This window comes from Chlorocebus sabaeus, chromosome 6, assembly GCF_047675955.1.
Source record: "Chlorocebus sabaeus isolate Y175 chromosome 6, mChlSab1.0.hap1, whole genome shotgun sequence".
Classification (NCBI taxonomy): domain Eukaryota; kingdom Metazoa; phylum Chordata; class Mammalia; order Primates; family Cercopithecidae; genus Chlorocebus; species Chlorocebus sabaeus.
The window spans coordinates 7,886,296-7,905,423 of record NC_132909.1 but is presented as its reverse complement, the minus strand read 5'-3'; positions in this window follow the sequence as shown (position 1 = coordinate 7,905,423).

Genomic DNA, 19,128 nt, shown 5'->3' with positions numbered 1-19,128 from the left:
ATTTACCCCAAGAGAAATGAAAACATATATCCACAAAAAGACTCATGCAAGATACACATCTAGCTTTATTCATGATAACCCCAAACTGAAAATATCTCAGCTGTCCATCAACCTGAGAATGGATGAGCAAACTGGCACATCCATATGATGGAATACTAGACAGCAATTAAAACAGACAAATGACTTGCCAGGCATGGTGGCTCACGCTTTGTAATCCCAGCACTTTGGGAGGCTGAGGCGGGTGGATTACCTGAGCTCAGGAGTTCAAGACTAGCCTGGCCAACATGGCAAAACCCTGTCTCTACTAAAAATACAAAAATTAGCTGCTCATGGTGGCATGTGCCTGTAATCCCAGCTGCTCTGGAGGCTGAGGCAGGAGAATCGCTTGAACCTGGGAAGCGGAGGTTGCAGTGAGCCAAGATCGTGCCACTCACTGCACTCCAGCCTGGGACACAGAAGAAGACTCCATCTCAAAAATACAAAACTTAGCCAGGCGTGGTGGCTGGCGCCTGTAATCCCAGCTACTTGGGAGGCTGAGGCAGGAGAATCGCTTGAACCCAGGAGGTAGAGGTTGCAGTGAGCCGAGACTGTGCCATTGCACTCCAGCCCGGGCAACAAGAGCGAAATATCGTCTCAAAATAAATAAATAAATAAATATAAAGAGACAAATGACTGATTCATATAACAACATGGATGAATATCAAAAGCTTTATGTGGAGTGAAAGAAACACAAAAGATCATCTACTACAGGATTCTATTTATAAAAAGCTCTAGAACAGACAAAACTAATCTATGGTGATAAAAATCAGAACACTAGTTGCCTGGGGGTGGGTGGAGGTGCGAGTTGGCTGGGGAGAGTGTCAGGTAACTTTCTAGGATATGGAAATGTTCTATCTTTTTCTAGCCAGGTGTATACATTTGTCAAAATTCAATGAATAGTATACTTAGGGATTGTACATTTAACTGTCTGTAAATTTTACCTTAAAAAAAGGAACCCTAAACAAATATTAAAGTTGAGTTCATGATGTGTACAATGAAGTGTTTACGGCTGAAGCCTGCTGACGTCTGCAGATTATTCTCATGAATGGATAAACTGCAGTTTCTCAACTCCAGTACTATTGACATTTGGGGCCAGAGAATTATTTGTTGTGGGAGGGCTGTCCTGTGCATTGTAGGATGTGGTTCACGTCCTGGCCTCTACCCGCTAAATGCCAACAGCACTCACACACACACAGGTGGACAATAATAAATGTTTTCAGACATTGCCAATGTCCCTGGGCGGACAAATTCGTCCTTGGTTTAGAATTGCTGAAAGAGAGAGAAGGATGAATGCATACATATTTTATCCAATGCAGCTAATACAGCATATATATACACACATATATATATACACACACACACACATATATACATACACACACGTGTATATATATACACACACACACAGGTGTGTGTGTGTATATATATATATATATATTTTTTTTTTTTGAGACAGAGTCTCACTCTGTTACCCAGGCAGGAGTGCATTGGCACGATCACAGCTCATTGCATCCTTGACCTACTGGACTCAAGCAATCCTCCTGCCTCATTTTTTTATTTTTTATAGACAGGAGATCTCACTATGTTGCCAGGCTGGTCTTGAACTCCTGGCCTCAAGCGATTCTCCCTCCTCAGCCTCCCGAAGTGCTGGGATGACAGGCATGAGCCATTGTACCCAGCCTAATACAGCAGAATATTAACAGCTGTAGAATCTAGCCAGTGACTACTTGGAGGTTCATTGTACACTTTTTCCTCCCAAATTTTCTATATCCTTGAAATGTTCCATAAGTATTAGGGGAAAAATGCATATACCCTAAGATCCAGCAGTACCACTTACTAGTGACCACCCTAGGGAAAAATAATTGGCCTGCATTCACAAAGAGGCATGTGTAAAAAGATGCTTTTAAAAAAATTCCCTTATCTACAATAGCAAAACACTGAAACAATGTAAATGCGCATCATCCCATCAACTGTGGAATGTTTTTTTTTTTTTTCTTTTGAGACAGAGTCTTGCTCTGACGCCCAGGCTGGAGTGCAGTGGTGTGATCTCAGCTCACTACAAGCTCTGCCTCCTGGGTTCACTCCATTCTCCTGCCTCAGCCTCCCGAGTAGCTGGGACTACAAGCGCCTGCCACCACACCTGGCTAATTTTTTATATTTTTTGTGGAGACGGGGTTTCACCGTGTTAGTCAGGATGGTCTTGATCTCCTGACCTCGTGATCTGCCCACCTCAGCCTCCCAAAGTGCTGGGATTACAGGCATGAGCCACCGCACCTGGCCCAATTGTGGAATGTTTAAAATGAACTATGGGCTGGGCATGGTGGCTGATGCCTATAATCCCAGCAGTTTGGGAGGTGGAGGCAAGAGGATTGCTTGAGGCCAGGAGTTTGAGACCAGCCTGGGCAAACAGAGAGACCCCATTTCTACGAAAAAATTTTTAAAAATTAGCTGGGCATGGTGGTGCAGGCCTGTAGTCCCAGCTACTCAGGAGGCTGAGGCAGGAGGATGGCTTGAGTCCAGAAGTTCAAGGTTGCAGTGAGCTCTGTTCGCACAATTGCCTCCCAGCTTGAGTGACAGAGTGAGATTCTGTCACACACAAACACACACACACACAAAAGAAAGAAAGAAAAGAAAAGAAAAAAGATCCTTAATTACAGTACTGCCAAGTTCCTTTTGCCATGCAAAGTAGCATATTCACAGGCTTCAAGGATTAGGATGCAGACATCTTTGGGGGGCCACTATTCATCCTACAACAGTGATTGCACCATTTTACATTCCCACTATCAGTATAAAAGAATTCCAGTTGCTCCACATCCTCATCAACAGTTGTTGTTGTCAGTCTTGTTTATTTTAGTCATTCTGGTACATTTCATCATGATAAATAATATACATTAATTTTACACATTTAAAAACACTGGGCTGGGTGCAGTGGCTCACGCCTGTAATCCCAGCACTTTGGGAGGCCAAGGTGGGAGGATCACTTGAGCCCAGGAGTTTTAGACCAGCCTGGGCAACATAGCAAGACACCATCTCTATATTTAAATAACAACAATAAAATAAAAACATTATTCTATATTCATTATTGTCACACCAAAGAATTATACAGGCTAAATATCCTTTGACTAGGGAATGTATAGACAAACTGTGATATGTTTGTACAGTGGAATACTACTCAGCAATGAAAAAGCATACACTCCTGACACGTGCCACAACATGGGTGAATCTCACATGCATCATGCTAAATGGAAGACGCCGGATTCAGAGGCTATACACTCTGTGATTCTATTTATATAACATCCTGCAAAAGGCAAACCACGGGGGCTGAAAACAGAGCAGTGATTGTCAGGAGCAAGAGAGGAGCTGACTACAAAGAGGCACAAGGGAATTTTCAAGGGTGACAGATCTGTTCTGTGTCTTAATTTTGGTGGTGGTTACACGGGTGTAAGCGTTTGTCAAAAAGCATAGAACTGAGGCTGGGCACAGTGACTCAAGCCTGTAATCCCACCACTTTGGGGGACCAAGGTGGGAGGATCTCTTGAGTCCAGGAGTTCAAGACCAGCCTGGGCAATATAGTGAGACACCCCCCCAAACTCTATACAAATTTTAAAAAATTTATCTGGATGTGGTGGTGCAAGGCTGTGGTCCAAGTTACTCGGGAGGCTGAGGCAGAAGGATTCTTTGAGCCCAGGAGATTGAGGCTGCAGTGAACTGTGATTGAACCACTGTACTCCAGCCTAGGTGACAGAGTGAGACTCCGTCTCAAAAAAAAAAAAAAAAAAATTGTGCAAATATACTCAAAAATTATAAATTTGTACATGTATTTAATAAGCCTGATTTAAAAAGATAATTCCGGGGGAAGGGTCTGTAAGTTTTATCGGATGCCAAGGGACCCACGGCACGTGCGCAAAGACTAAGATTCCTGAGGGTGTTGACTGTGCACACCTGTGTCACCTGCCAGCTGGGGATGAAGGAAGGGGAGGAAGGACATTGCAAGGAAAGGACCCTTCCGGGGCTCAGGTTCAGGACAGGGGTGGCTCCTGGGCCAGGAGCCCGGAGTGCAGGGAGCTTGCAGAGGAGTGGTAGGGAGGAGGAAGGGGGTGGGTTGAAACCAGATGAAGACTCGGTTTCTACCTTTGTCACCGAGCTATCATCATCTACACCCCTCCATATATTCGTTAATCATACACCTGCTTTATCTGCCCTCCCAGCCTGCATTCCATTCAGGCAGACAGATGTCCCTGAAGGCCCGAGGGACACCAGCCGCTATGCCAGTCTCCAAGGAACCTGAGGGAAACCAACGCTGGTCCCGGTCTTTGAGGACTCCCCAGCCCAGTAAGGGAGACCGACAGGTAAGCAGGCAGTGTGCACGCCTGGGGAAGAGGCTGTAAGGGAGACGCCGCAGGCACTGGCAGGGCTCCCTACGGAACAATCAGGGAAGACATCCTAAAGAAGGGGGCATTGGGGTGAGGCCTCTCCCCATGTCATGAGGCCAAGCCCAACAATAATAATGATATTAATAGTAATGGCCACTGGCCGGGTGCAGCAGCTCACGCCTGTAATCCCAGCTCTTTGGTTTTGTTGTTTGTTTGTTTGTTTTGAGACTGAGTCTTGCTCTATTGGCCAGGCTGGAGGGCAGTGGCAACCTCAGGTTCATGTGATTCTCCTGCCTCAGCCTCCCGAGTAGCTGGGATTACAGGCACCCCCTAGCTCTTTGGGAGGCCGAGGCGGGAGGATCGCCTGAGGTGGGGAGTTCAAGACCAGAGTGGCCAACATGGTGGAACCTCAGCTCTACCAACAAATACAAAAATTAGCTGGGCGTGGTGGCGCATGCCTGTAGTCGCAGCTACTCGGGAGGCTGAGGCAGGAGAATCACTTGAACCGGGGAGGCAGAGGATGCAGTGAGGAGAGAGCACACCACTGCACTCCAGCTTGGTCGACAGAGCAAGGCTCTGTCTCAAAAATAATAATAATAGTAATAATAATAGCAGCCACCAACATTTATTGAGGGCTTGCAATGGGCCAAAATCACTATGCTAAGCACAGGACGTGAACTAATTAATTTAACCCTTCAACAGCTGTAAATGGTAGATACTTTTCCTGTCCTGCCTTACTGCCTCCTCCCTCCCTCCCTCCCTCCCTCCCTCCCTTCCTTCCTTCCTTCCTTCCTTCCTTCCTTCCTTCCTTCCTTCCTTCCTTCCTTCCTTCCCTCCTTCGAGACAGCATCTTGCTCTGTTGCCCAGGCTGGAGTGTTCAGTGGTGCAATCACAGCTCACTGCAGCCTCAACCTCCTGGGCTCAAGCGATCTGCCCGCCTCAGCCTCCCAAGTGCTGGGGTTACAGGCGTGAGCCACGGCACCCGGCCAGCAGATACTTTGATCACCATCCCCCTTCTTACAGATCAGGAACATTGAGGCACACACTTGCTTCCTTTCCTCAAAATGTTCCTGCTGTGGCTGGGGAGATGGTCATGGACACAGTGTCAGTCTGGTCAAGCTGTGCTTTGATGGTAGCAGCAGAAGACGTTGAAAGGAAGCGAGAGGAGAGAGGGACTGATTCTAGCTGGGGAAGGAATTGAGGGTTGGGGACGCCATTTGCAGAAGGCTTCCGAGACGCGATTGCCCTCCAGGACAGATCCTCTTATAGGGCGTGGACTTTGGTGCATAGAATTCCGTCATATTTTCTGTTTCTGTTTCTCTATCATTTGTCCATATCCCGATTTTGCTTTCTTTCTTATTTTTCCCTTTAATACTCCAACCTCACTCCTGTTTCCTCCTCTGGTGCCCCATAAACAAACCCTAACACCTCTAACATTCACGCAATCTTGGGTAGGTAGAAATGCTTGCAGACCAGACAGCATTGCTTTGTGTAATTATATCTTCTAAATTGACACAAAGGATAAATGCTATCTTTTAAATTGTGCTATAGACTGTTTTGTTTCTTACTTTTTCAATTCAACATTAATTTTTTTGTTTCGTTGTTTTTGTTTTTTAAAACAGAGCTGGTGCCTTAGCCTCCCAAGTAGCTGGGATCACAGATGCGCACCACCACGCCCAGCTATTTCTTATATTTTTTAGTGGAGATGGAATTTCGCCATGTTGCCCAGGGTGGTCTCAAAGTCCTGGCCTCAAACGATCTGCCCACCTCTGCTTCCCAAAGTACTGGGATTAAAGGCCTGAGCCACCGTGCCCGGCCCAGTATTATGTTTTTATGATCTCTCCATGTTACCAAGTGAAACTGATTTATTGCTTCTAGGACACCATGGAGGAATCCACTCCCTTTTGCTTACCAGCTCCCCACGAAACAGACCCCATGGTGGTCTCCACCTCCCCATTCCCCCCCATAATGCTGCCCTGGGCATCCTGGGATATGTCCTTGTATGTGACCTGTGTATGCTTCTCTGTGGTACCTACTTGCAAGTGGGATAGCTGGATCCCGGGAGAAATGCACAGTGAATGTCACAGAATTCTGCCCCATTATCTACGGTGGGTCTTGAAGCTCTAGCAGCGTGTCACCAGGCAGAGAAGGGTGGAGAAGGGACCAGCCAGTTCAAAGGACTGAGAGTCCACAGCATGTCCAGGGTTCAGTGAATTATAGGTGACCCACCCGAGGGGTGGAACCTTTCAGGGAACAGCCATGTAATAAATACTCGACTGCACTGGTTTCTTTTTCGTTTTTTTTTTTCCTAAAAAGGAAAATAGTCTTGTTGTGGGTGGCAGCTTGGCAACGTCTATGAAAGTCTTAACTGCACATACTCTTTGACCCAGCAATATCACTACTCATGCATGAGGAAGTAGGAAGAAGGAGGTTTAGTGTGTTGCGGCTTGTAAAGGTGGAACGTGGAAAACCACCAGCAGCCCTACCAATGGGTGAGGAGTCAAAGGAACCATAGATAGGCTGCGGCCATTGAATACTGTGTAGTGTAGACAAGATAAAGGTGAATTAAAACATAGGAGCACGGGCTGGGCATGGTGGCTCACGTCTGTAATATCAGCACTCTGGGAGGCTGAGGCGGGCGGATCATGAGGTCAGGAGATCGAGACCATCCTGGCCAACATGGTGAAACCCTGTCTCTACTAAAAATACAAAAGTTAGCCGGGTGTGGTAGTGGGCGCCTATAATCCTAGCTACTGGGGAGGCTGAGGCATGAGAATCGCATGAACCCAGGAGGTAGAGGTTGCAGTGAGCTGAGATTGCACCACTGCACTCCATCCCGGACAACAAAGTGAGACTCCATCTCAAAAAGGAAAAAAAAAAAAAAAAAGGCAAGTCAAATTTCCCTATATTGAGTATCATCCTATATCCCTAAACTCAAGAAATGATAATATTTCTCAGTTCTGCATCTATATATGTAAAACAGGAGTTGGCCAACTTTTTCTGTCTAGGCTCAGATGGTAAATATTTTCAGCTTTGAACATATGGTCTCTGTCACAACTGCTTAACTGTGCCCTTATAGCATGAAAGCAGCCATAGCCACAGACAATACTAAACCAACAAGCATGGCTGTGTTCCAGTAAAAGTTTATAAACCCAGGCAGTGGGCCAGTGTGGCCTGTGGGCTGTCATTTGCTGACCCCAATGTAAATAAATGGTAAATGTTAGATCCGGCTCAGTGGCTCGTGCCTGTAATCCCAGCACTTTGGGGAACCAAGGCAGGAGGATCACTTGAACCCAGGAGTTCAAGACCAGCCTGGGCAACATAGTGACACCTCATCTTTACAAAACAATAAAAAAATTAGCCAGCCATGGTGGTGAGTGCCTGTGGTCTCAGCTGCTCTAGAGGCTGAGGTGGGCAGACAGCTTAAGCCTGGGGTGGTCAGTTTAGGCTGCAGTGAGCTGTGATTGCGCCACTGCACTCCAGGCTGAATGACAGAGTGAGACCCTGTCTGAAAAAAAATATATATTTTTGAAAGAAATTACACCAAAATATTATCAGGGGTACATCTGGAAGGCAGAGTGAAAAGGAAGGGCCTGGTCAAGGGAAATATTACCCTCGTGTTTACATTTTTTCTATTTTGTGTAGTTAAAATTGCTTTACATTAAAAAGAATAGCTTTGGTGACCTTCTCCTTTCTGATCAGTGTCTTAGAAATGCCAGCAGCAGCGGGGCCTAGTGGCTCACACCTTTTGTCTCAGCACTTTGGGAGGCCAAGAAGGGAGGATCGGTGGAGGCCAGGAGTTTGAGACCAGCCTGGGCAATGTAATGAGACCCTGTCTCTATTTATTTTACTATTACTATTTTTTACCTTTTGAGACAGAGTCTTGCTCTGTCACCCAGGCTGGAGTACAGTAGCACGATCTTGATTCATTGCAACCTCCACCTCCCAGGTTCAAGCGATTCTCCTGCCTCAGCCTCCCAAATAGTTGGGATTACAGGTGCCTGCCACCACGCCCAGCTAATTTTCGTATTTTTATTGGAGATGGGGGGGTTTCACCATGTTGGCCAGGCTGGTCTTGAACTCCTGACCTCAGGTGATCAGCCCACTGTGGCCTCCCAAAGTGCTGGGATTATAGGCATGAGCCACAGCACCTGGGCCCCTCTCTATTTAAAAAAAAGAAAGAAAATGCCGGCAGCATGTGAAAGCAATGAGGAAGCAAAGTTCTCCAGCACCCTACCAGCTAGAGCAGAATTTCTCAGAGAGTTTCTTTTATTCACTGAACAGGTGAGAGAGAAAGTATAAAAGGTTTTATTCATTTATCCAGCACTTACCATGTACAAGGAACTGTCCTAGGTGCTAGGGACAGAACAGTAAATGAAACCGAGTCCCTCCCCTCTATAGGGTGGATATTCTGCAGTCAAAGAGAGACAGACAATAAATAACAAACACAACAAATAAACAAATGGTGTCACAGGTGAGAAGGTCAAAGGTGCTATGGAAAGACAGAAACAAGAGGCAAGTAAAGGGGATGGGGGTGCCTGGGCACCAGGTGAGGCATTAAACAAATGACCAGAGAAGGCTTCAATGTGAACGTGACATTTAAGCAGCGGCCTGAATGAATGAGATGAGAGCTAGGAGGACGTCTGGGAGGAAGAGCATTCCAGGCAGAAGGAGCAGCCGTGCAAAAGCCCTGAGGTGGGAACGTGTTGTTGCATTTGAGGAACAGCAAGGGAGAAAGTGTGGCTGTAGTGGTATGAGCCAGGGGGAGAGGGGGAGAGGTGAAGAGAAATAAGGGGCAAAGCGGGTCACTGGTGAGGACTTTTGTTTTACTCTGGGCCATGTCGAGGTGGGGGCGGTGTCTGAGCAGAGGAGGGACAGGAGCTGACCTGAGGTCTAAGAGGGTCCCTCTGACTGCCCTGTGGGAGCAGACGCAGCGGGAAGTGGGGAGACCAGAGAGGAGGTGGTGGCAGTGGTCTAGGCAGGAGATGATGGTGGATTTGACCAGAGTGAGGCAGTGGGGGTGGCAAGAAGGGGTCAGATTCTGGAGCTAGAGCTAGAGATTATATAGATATAGATTTTTTTTTTTTTGAGATAAGGTCTCACTCTGTCACCCAGGCTGGAGTGCAGTGGTGCGATCTCAGCTCAGTGCAATCTCTGCCTCCCGGATTCAAGCGATCCTCTTGCCTCAGTCTCACCTGAGCCTCCTAAGTAGCTGAGACTACAGGTGTGTGCTACCACACCCAGGTAGCTCTTTTTTTTTTTTTTTTTTTTTTTGTGATAGAGTTTTGCTCCTGTTGCCCAGGCTGGAATGCAGTGGTACAATCTCAGCTCACTGCAACCTCTGCCTCCCAGGTTCAAACAATTCTCCTGCCTCAGCCTCCCAAGTAGCTGGGATTACAGGCATCCACTACCACACCCAACTAATTTTTGTGTTTTTAATGGAGACAGGGTTTCACCATGTTGGCCAGGATGGGATGGTCTCAATCTCCTGACCTTGTTATCCGCCCACCTCAGCCTCCCAAAGTGCTGGGATTAGAGGTGTGAGTCACTGCACCCGACTTTTTTTTTTTTTTTTGAGATGGAGTTTCGCTCTTGTCGCCCAGGCTGGAGTGCAATGGCATGATCTCAGCTCACTGCAACTTCCACCTCCTGGGTTCAAGCGATTCTCCTGCCTCAGCCTCTGAGTAGCTGGGATTACAGGCGTGTGCCACCATGTCCAGCTGATTTTTGTATTCTTGGCAGAGATGGGGTTTCACCAAGTTGGCCAGGCTGTTCTTGAACTCCTGGGTTCAAGTGATCCGCCTGCCTCGGCCTCCCAAAGTGCTGGGATTACATGGCGTGAGCCACCGCACCCAATCAGATTCTGGATGTATTTTGAAGGTCAAGTTGACTACTTTTGCTGATAAACTGGAAGTAGAGGTAAGAAGGAAAGAGGAATCAAGGATGGTGCTAAGTGTTTTGGCTCAAGTACAATCAACAGCCATCTGCCACAGATCACCTGGGGACTTGTAAAAATGCAGGACCCTGCCCCCCGCCCCCGGATCTACGCAGCTGGCACCCCTGGGTGTAACCCAGGAAACTGCCTTCTGAGTGAGCTGCCCAGGAAAAGACTGGGGACCCAGAGGTAACCATGATCCTCTCAGGGGTGGGGAGGTACCTTCTCAGGGTAGAACATTAGAGTGGTTGCTAGACTCCCTAGGTTCAAATCCCAGCCCTGCCATTCTACCTATGTGAGCTGGAATGACACCTGAAATTCTCCCAGCCACAGTTTCTTCATCTCTAACAAGCCTATCGATGGTACCTGCCTCACAGGGCTGACGCAGGATCTGAATGAGTTCATGTGTATAAAATATATAAAATGGTGCCACCACATACAACTTCCCAATAAGGGCAGCTAGAATTAGCATCCAGTTCCAATGATAATGAATTCTTTTTTTTTTTTTTTTTTGAGGGGGGTGGTTGGGGGACAGAGTCTTGTTCTGTTGCCCAGGCTGGAGTGCAGTGATGCAATCTCGGCTCACTGTAACCTCCGCCTCCCGGGTTCAAGCAATTCTCCTGCCTCAGCCTCTCAAGTAGCTGGGATTGCAGAAGGCTGCCACCATGCCCGGCTAAAAGATGATGAATTCTTCATAATAAAATCCACACCAAAACATTATCAGGTGTCAGAGGTACATTTTGTTGGTTAAGTGAAATAGAGGATATTGGTCAAGGGAAACAGTTCTCTATCACTGGATTTTTTTCCATCTTGTTTAATTAATTAGAATTGTTTTAATTCAAAAATAAAATAATGTTTTAAAAATAGCTGTAGTGGGCCAGGTATGGTGGCTCACACCTATAATCTGTACTTTGGTTGGCCAAGGCTCAAGATCACTTGAGCTCAGGAGTTCAAGACTAGCCTGAGCAACATAGGGAGATCCCTATCTCTACAAAAAAATTAGCTGGGCATGGTAGCACATGCCTGTGGTCCCAGATACTCAGGAGGTTACATGATTCAATATGTATGTATAAGTAAGCTCAAGCATCATCAAAATATTAGCTATTATTATTTGGCCAAGCAAAAGGAGTCAGAGACATTTTCTCAAAGGGGGAACGTTTAGTTGGGTTTTGAAGTATGAGTAGGAGTTCACCGGGTGACAAAATATCATACTTCCTTTCATTTTCTTAGTCAAGACCCTCCCTTGAGGCATGCTGTGTTCCAGATCTTGTGCTGGGAGATCCCAGGGACTTAGCATGAGGCAGGAGGATCACTTGGGCCCAGGAGGTTGAGGCTGCAATGAGCTGTGACTGGATCACTGTACTCTAGCGTGGGCAACAGAGCAAGACCCCATCTCAAATAAAACAAAAGTAGCTGTAATGATCCTGTTCTTCAGGACCTCACAAGTCTGAAATTTAAGTGTTGGCTGGCGCTGTGGTCTCAAGGCTCGACTGGGGAAGGATCAGCTTCCATGCTCATTCATGGTTATCGGCAGGATTCAGTTTCTCAGCGTTCTGTTGATGGGTCAGAGACCGTCATCACCTTGCCCCACGAACCTCTCCAATATGGCAGCTTGCTTTATCAAACCGGAGAGGAGGGAGAGGGTCAGCTAGCGTGATAGAAGTCATAGTGTTTTATAACCTAATCATGGAATCGACATCCCATTGCATTTGCCTTATTCTATTTGTTAGAAGTTTTTTTTTTTTTTTTTTTCCATTTGTAAAAGGGAGTGAAACAATAGGACCTAACCCTCGAGGCTTGTGGTGAGTGAAATGATTCAATATATATGTATAAGTAAGCTCAAGTGTCATAAAAGTATTAGCTGTTATTATTTGGTCAAACATGAGGAGTCAGAGACGTTTTCTCAAAGGGGGAATGTTGAGTTGGGTTTTGAAGTATGAGTAGGAGCTCACCAGGTGACAAAAAGTCATACTTCCTTGCATTTTGTTAGTCAAGACCTTCCCTTGAGGCATGCTGTGTTCCAGATCTTGTGCGGGGAGATCCCAGGGACCTAGCATGAGTTCGACTCTGACCTATGTGGAGCTACTAGTCCCAGGGATGGGTCAGCCCCGAGCCCTGTCCTCTAGTGCCTCCAAGCTGGTAGGGGAGGTGGAGAGGGATACAATTCAGGGTGACCAGGGCAAGCAGAGAGAGGAATAGAGTGGGTCATGGACTCCTAGCAGGTCAGCACTGAATAAAAGCTTTGAAACGGCTAGTCTGACCCCCCTCTCCCATTTACTAAAGCCTGGAGAGGGACAGGGCTTGCTCAAGATTACACAGAATGAATAAATATCCTGATCTTGGAGTCTGGGGATTTCAAGGACCAAATGAGATGCCAGAGATGCAGACCTGTCTCCTCTCAGACCCTTCACCCAGATGCCAAACATACCCCAAATCCCCACTCAAATCTGCAGACCGCCCCCTGACCCCACAGACAATGATGGTGTCAGAGATATCTGCCACCCCAGCCCTCAGGCTCAGAGACCCACTTCATCCCTCACCCACATACACAGCACACATCCCTGCAAGCCCTCATCATTCTATGTGCCCTGTGCTGGGTCAGGCTGGACACAGACATGACTTAGATGCAGGTTGAGCCCTGGAAGGGCTCCTAGTGTGTAAAGGTACCAGGAGACAGAGCATCCCAACCCAGTGTGAAGAGTGTGTGCAAGCCGTGGCAGGGCATGGGATGGAAGGAGGGTGAGATGAGGGAACCCTTAACACACTTTGAACCTTGGGAAGTTTGCCTGGAGTTTCCTGACATGGGGAGATGGAGAGAGGGAGTAACAGGCAGAAAGCACAGCATATGTGAAGCCACAAAGGCATGAAACACTATTTATTCCTTCATCCATCCATCCATCCATTTATCCATTACCCATTATCCATCATCCATCCATCCATCCATCCATTTATCCATCCATCCATCCATCCATCCATCCATCCATCCATCCATCCATTTATCCATTACCCATTATCCATCATCCATCCATCCATCCATCCATCCATCCATCCATCCATTCATCCATCCATCCATCCATCCATCCATCCATTTATCCATTACCCATTATCCACCACCCATCCATCCATCCATCCATCCATCCATCAATCTATCCATCCATTCATCCATCCATCAATCTATCCATCCATTCATCCATCCATCCATCCATCCATTTATCCATTACCCATTATCCACCACCCATCCATCCATCCATCTATCCATTTATCCATCCATCTGTCCATTTATCCATTCATTCATTTATCCATCCATCCATCATCCATTTATCCATCTATCCATCCATCCATTCATCCATCCATCCATCCATCCATCCATTTATCCATTACCCATTATCCACCATCCATCCATCCATCCATCCATCCATCCATCCATCCATTTATCCATCCATCTATCCATTTATCCATCCATCTGTCCATTTATCCATTCATTCATTTATCCATCCATCATCCATTTATCCATCTATCCATCCATCCATCCATCCATTCATCCACCCACCCATCCATCCATCCATTTATCCATCCATCCATCCATCCATCTGTCCATCTGTCCATCTGTATGTTTATCTGTTCATGCACTTACGCATTAATCGATCTTCCATCCATCTTATTTATTTATTCATTGTGTATATCATTCATTCATTCATTCATGCATCCATCTATTAAAATGATCATCTGCCCCTTCATTCATCCATTTATTTATCCACTCATCAGTCACACATGCATCCATTCATATATTTATCAGTATCAGCTGTCATGTGATCCTTCCCCAGCAACACCTCCTCAGACAGCCTTTCCGAACTCTTTCTAAAATAATACGCAGCCACCTTGCCTCTATTACCCTCCTTTTTATTTTCTTCACAGCCCTGACCCAGACTTGCAATTTTGCCCTGTAATTGTATGTTTATTTGTTCAGTGTCTGTGGCTACCATGAGAACATGATCATTTATTCAATGAATGTTTCTCTCTTTTTAAAATTTAACTTTTAGGGGTACCTGTGAGGGTTTGTTACATAGGTAAACTGCATGTCACAGGGGTTTGGTGTATGTATTATTTAATCACCCCGGTAATAAGCATGGTAGACGAGACAAATATTTCTTTTTTTATTTTATTTTATTTTATTTTTTTTTTTGAGACGGAGTCTTGCTCTGTCGCCCAGGCTGGAGTGCAGTGACCGGATCTCAGCTCACTGCAAGCTCCACCTCCCGGGTTCACGCCATTCTCCTCCCTCAGCCTCCCGACTGGGACTACAGGCGCCGCCACCACGCCCGGCTAATATTTTGTATTTTTAGTAGAGACGGGGTTTCACTGTGTTAGCCAGGATGGTCTTGATCTCCTGACCTCATGATCCGCCCATCTTGGCCTCCCAAAGTGCTGGGATTACAGGCTTGAGCCACCGCGCCCGGCCGAGACAAATATTTCTTGATCATCACTATGTGCCAGGCTCTGTTGTAGACACTGGGAACACAGTAGGGGATAAGAGAGATAAAAATCCCCTTCTGCATGAAGCTGACATTCTAGGGGTGATGTCAGACAATAAACATAGAGATAATAAATAAATTATAAGGCAGATTGGAAGAAGGGTGCTGTGGTAAAATAAAGCATAGAGCCAAATGAGGGTGTCAGGGGTCCAGGAGAATGGGTGCTCAAGGAAGACCTCACCAAGGAGGTGATAGCTGAGCGAGACCTGGGGGAGAGAAGAGGGCCAAGAGATTATCCAAAGGAAGAGCATTGCAGTTGAGAGAATGGCACATGCAAAGGCCCTGAGGCAGGAGTGAACCTGGTGTGTTTGGGGGACATTATGAAAGCCAGTGTGGCTGGAATGGAATGAGGAAGGAAGAGAGAACAAGAGGTAGGGGCAGAGAGGGGACAGAGGGGACCAGATGGAGCAGAGCCATGTGGGTGTTTTCTGTTTTCACTCTGTTTTCACTCTGAGTGTGACCAGAGCCAGAGGAGGATTCTGAGCCGGGAAGAAACAGGATCCGACTTAGGGAGGAAGTGGTTCCCTCTGCCTGTTACGTAGGGAGTAGATTAACAAAATGAGTTTTGTGAGAGCCAGGATCATGTCTTTGCACCTGTCACCTCCTCTGTGTCTGGGTGGAGTCTGGGTGGGATGCAGTGGCTCATGCCTGTGATCCCAACGGTTTTGGAGGCCAAGGTGGGAGGATCGCTTAAGCCCAGGCGTTCCAGACCAGCCTGGACAACATAGTGAGACCCTGTCTCTACAAAATCTTTTTTTAAAAAAAAATTAGCCAGGGCTGGGCATGGTGGCTCACGCCTGTAATCCCAGTACTTTGGGAGGCTGGGGTGGGTGGATCACGAGGTCAGGAGTTCAAGACCAGCCTGACCAACATGGTGAAACCCCATCTCTACTAGAAATACAAAAAGTATCCAGGCATAGTGGCTCGTGCCTGTAATCCCAGCTACTCAGGAGGCTGAGGCAGGAGAATCGCTTGTACCCGGGAGGCAGAGGTTGCAGTGAGCCGAGATCACGCCACTGCACTCCAGTCTAGGCGAAAGAGTAAGACTCCGTCTCAAAAAAAAAAAAAAAAAAAGATTAGCTGGGCATGGTGGCAAGTGCCTATAGTCCTAGCTACTCAGGAGGCTTAGTTGGAAGGATCGCTCAAGCCCAGGAGGTTGAGGCTGCAGTGAGCCATGATTGTGCCACTGCACTCTGGCCTGGGTGACAGAGTGAGATTCCATCTCAAAAAAACAAAAACAGGAGTCTGCAAACTACAGACTAGAGCCCACTGGCCACATTCTCCCTGTCTGTATAAATAAAGTTTTATTGGAACACTACCTACCTATCATTTGCATATTGTCTCTGGCTGCTTTCATACTACAAGGACAGCATGGAACAATTAGAGCCAAGGCTTCTGTCCCGTAAAGCTGACACTATCTACTGTCTGGCCTTTTACATGAAGTTTGCTGACCCCTGATCTAGAACAATGCCTGGCACACAGTAGGCACTCAAAAAATAATTGTTGCAGAACTGAACCTGTCACTCATCTGTGACCCACACGGGGTTGCCAGCTTGCTCTTGTCTCAGAGCCAGTTCCAGCTCCGAGTCACATGCAGGAAAACAACAGCCCAGCGACCAAAAATAAAATACTGGAACCATTCAAGTCTTTGCTACAGAGAAAATGCCCAGGCAGGATTGCAGTCAGGACTCAGGGCCAAACTTAACCCCCTCTTCCTCCTTTTTCTCTAGTAAGACTCAGGCCCCTTTCCCTCCACCAGGCATGGAAGCTGCTCCCTAATTTTTTTTGCTCAAAAAATTCCCCCCAAACTCTCTTCCACAAAGCTGCCCTGTCCTTGGTTCTCCTGTCTCTTCCCCTTTCAGCTCCAACTTTTTATCTTCTGTTTCTTTTTTTTCTCGTCCTGTCTTTTGGCACTGACAGTTTTTTATTTTCATCAGCTTAGCTCCTTGCTGGCTTCCCTACCACACCTGTGCTGCTCCTTACTCTGATTCTGCATAACAAGGTCGTGTCTGGGGGCTGCGCCAGCTGGTGGGAATGCAGCTTCCCTGGAGGCTCAGAAGGCCCCCATATTCCCCTTTCCTTTACCCCAGCACACACCCGTCGTGGTATTCCATGCACCCTCATGGTCTGGGTTCCCTCTCTGCTGCAGCTGATACCCACAGGGCCCACAGAGGGATCAGCCCTGGACAGCCAGGGACCACAATTTAATGTGAACGATCCCAGTGTCTGGAGTTCAGAGAGGAATGGCTGCTGGGGTGGCCTTGATCCCCGAGATAATAAGTTTGGGATTTTTTTTTTTTTTTTTTTGAGACGGAGTCTCTGTCACCCAGGCTGGAGTGCAGTGGCGTGATCTCGGCTCACTGCAAGCTCCGCCTCCCGGGTTCACTCCATTCTCTTGCCTCAGCCTCTTGAGTAACTGGGACTACAGGCGCCCGCCACCACGCCCGGCTAATTTTTTTGTATTTTCAGTAGAGACGGGGTTTCACCGTGTTAGCCAGGATGGTCTCAATCTCCTGACCTCGTCTGAGTTTGGAATTTATCCTGAGGACCTCCTCTGGCAGGCCTGGATGGAGGACAGATGGAGAACTCAGAGGCGGTGGAATGCCTCCTTTGGACTTGATTTTCTGGGTTTCAGCCTCCCTCTGCTGGCTTTGTGTAGCCCACGCCACCTTTAAACTGTGCCACCTTTAAACTGTGCAGACCACATTGACTCAAATGCAGGCTCTGCCATCTTTAAACTGTGCAACCTTGGCCAGCTGTGCCTCAGTGTCCTCATCTATAAAATGAGTTTGACATTAGTACTTACCACTTAGCGTTTTCAGCAGTATTATAGGATTTAACACACAGAAGGGGCTTAGAACTATGCCTGGAACACAGTAAGCACTCAATAAATAGCAGCAACTTTCAAAGTGCTGATACAGGCGTCCAGCTCATAGAATGCCCTCAGCAAAAGAAAGCTCATTACTATCACTCAGTGATGTCATTGATCAACTCACAGCCTGAGCAGAATTAATGACATCTCCAATTACGAGGTCAATTTAGAACCTGGGTGGGCATGATGATATCACAAGTTGCCAGGTAGATTTAGCCCGGGGTAGTGTTGACATCACCAGTTACCAGGTAGAGTATAGTTAAAATGTGGGTGCCCAGTGCCTTCTTCCCTGTTTGAAATTCTGTTGTGTCCCAGTCCACACTCCTCCTAGCGCCCTTGCGAACAGGACTTTCATGTCTCTGGACCTCAGTTTGTTTTTTTTCTTTTCTTTTCTTTTCCTTTTTCTTTTCTTTCTTTTTTTTTTTTTTTTTTTTTTTTTTTTTTTTTTTTTGAGATAGAGTCTCACTCTGTCACCCAGACTAGAGTGCAATGGCACAATCTTGGCTTACTGCAAACTCTACCTCCCGAGTTCAAGCGAATCTCCTACCTCAGCCTCCCAAGTAGCTGGGACTACAGACGCCCACTATCATGCCTGGCTAATGTTTGTATTTTTAGTAGAGATAGGGTTTCACCATGTTGGGTAGGCTGATCTCAAACTCCTGGCCTCAGGTGATTCTCCCACCTCAGCTCCTCAAAGTGCTGGGATTGCAGGGGTGAGCCACCGCACCTGGCCTGGACCTCAGTTTTCTATCCATCAAATGGGGATAATAAAAGCACCAGCCTCGTAGGGTTGTGGAGAGGATCCAATGAGTTAATATATAAAAGGGCATAATGTCCAGCACACAGTCAGCACTCCATACACAGCAGCACTCATTAGCTTTACTGTAGGATGTTTCCATGGAGAACACTCCAGCCAGAGTGACAGGAGCCCTCAGCTCTGTCTTGGTTAAGACAGATTCAGGGGTCTAATCCACAGGACTTGGAGCCCAGATCCACCACTAGCAGTAGTCAGGAGACCCGGGACATGTTGCTGGCCTATAAAGCGGGGTAGTGACTGTGCCAGCCTCACAGGGCTGGCATGAGGATGCACTGACATAATGACGGTCATGTTTCCAGCGCACAATCAGACCTCACAACCATGAGCTGTGTTATCACTGCGGGTACTCTCAGAAAGGTCCTTTCCTCCCCAGGATGCAGTTTCCCCACCTGCAAAGAAGTGGAAGGTGGCTGTGGCAATCTCAAAGCCATGGCAATCTTGACACTGTGACTGCAGGGACTGTCCTGTGTTTCGCCTTTGCTGTTGCTGAGCAAATGCATTGGGAGTTGGATGCTTGAATCTGTGTCTGCCCTCAGCATCCAACTCTAGCTTCTCTTGTC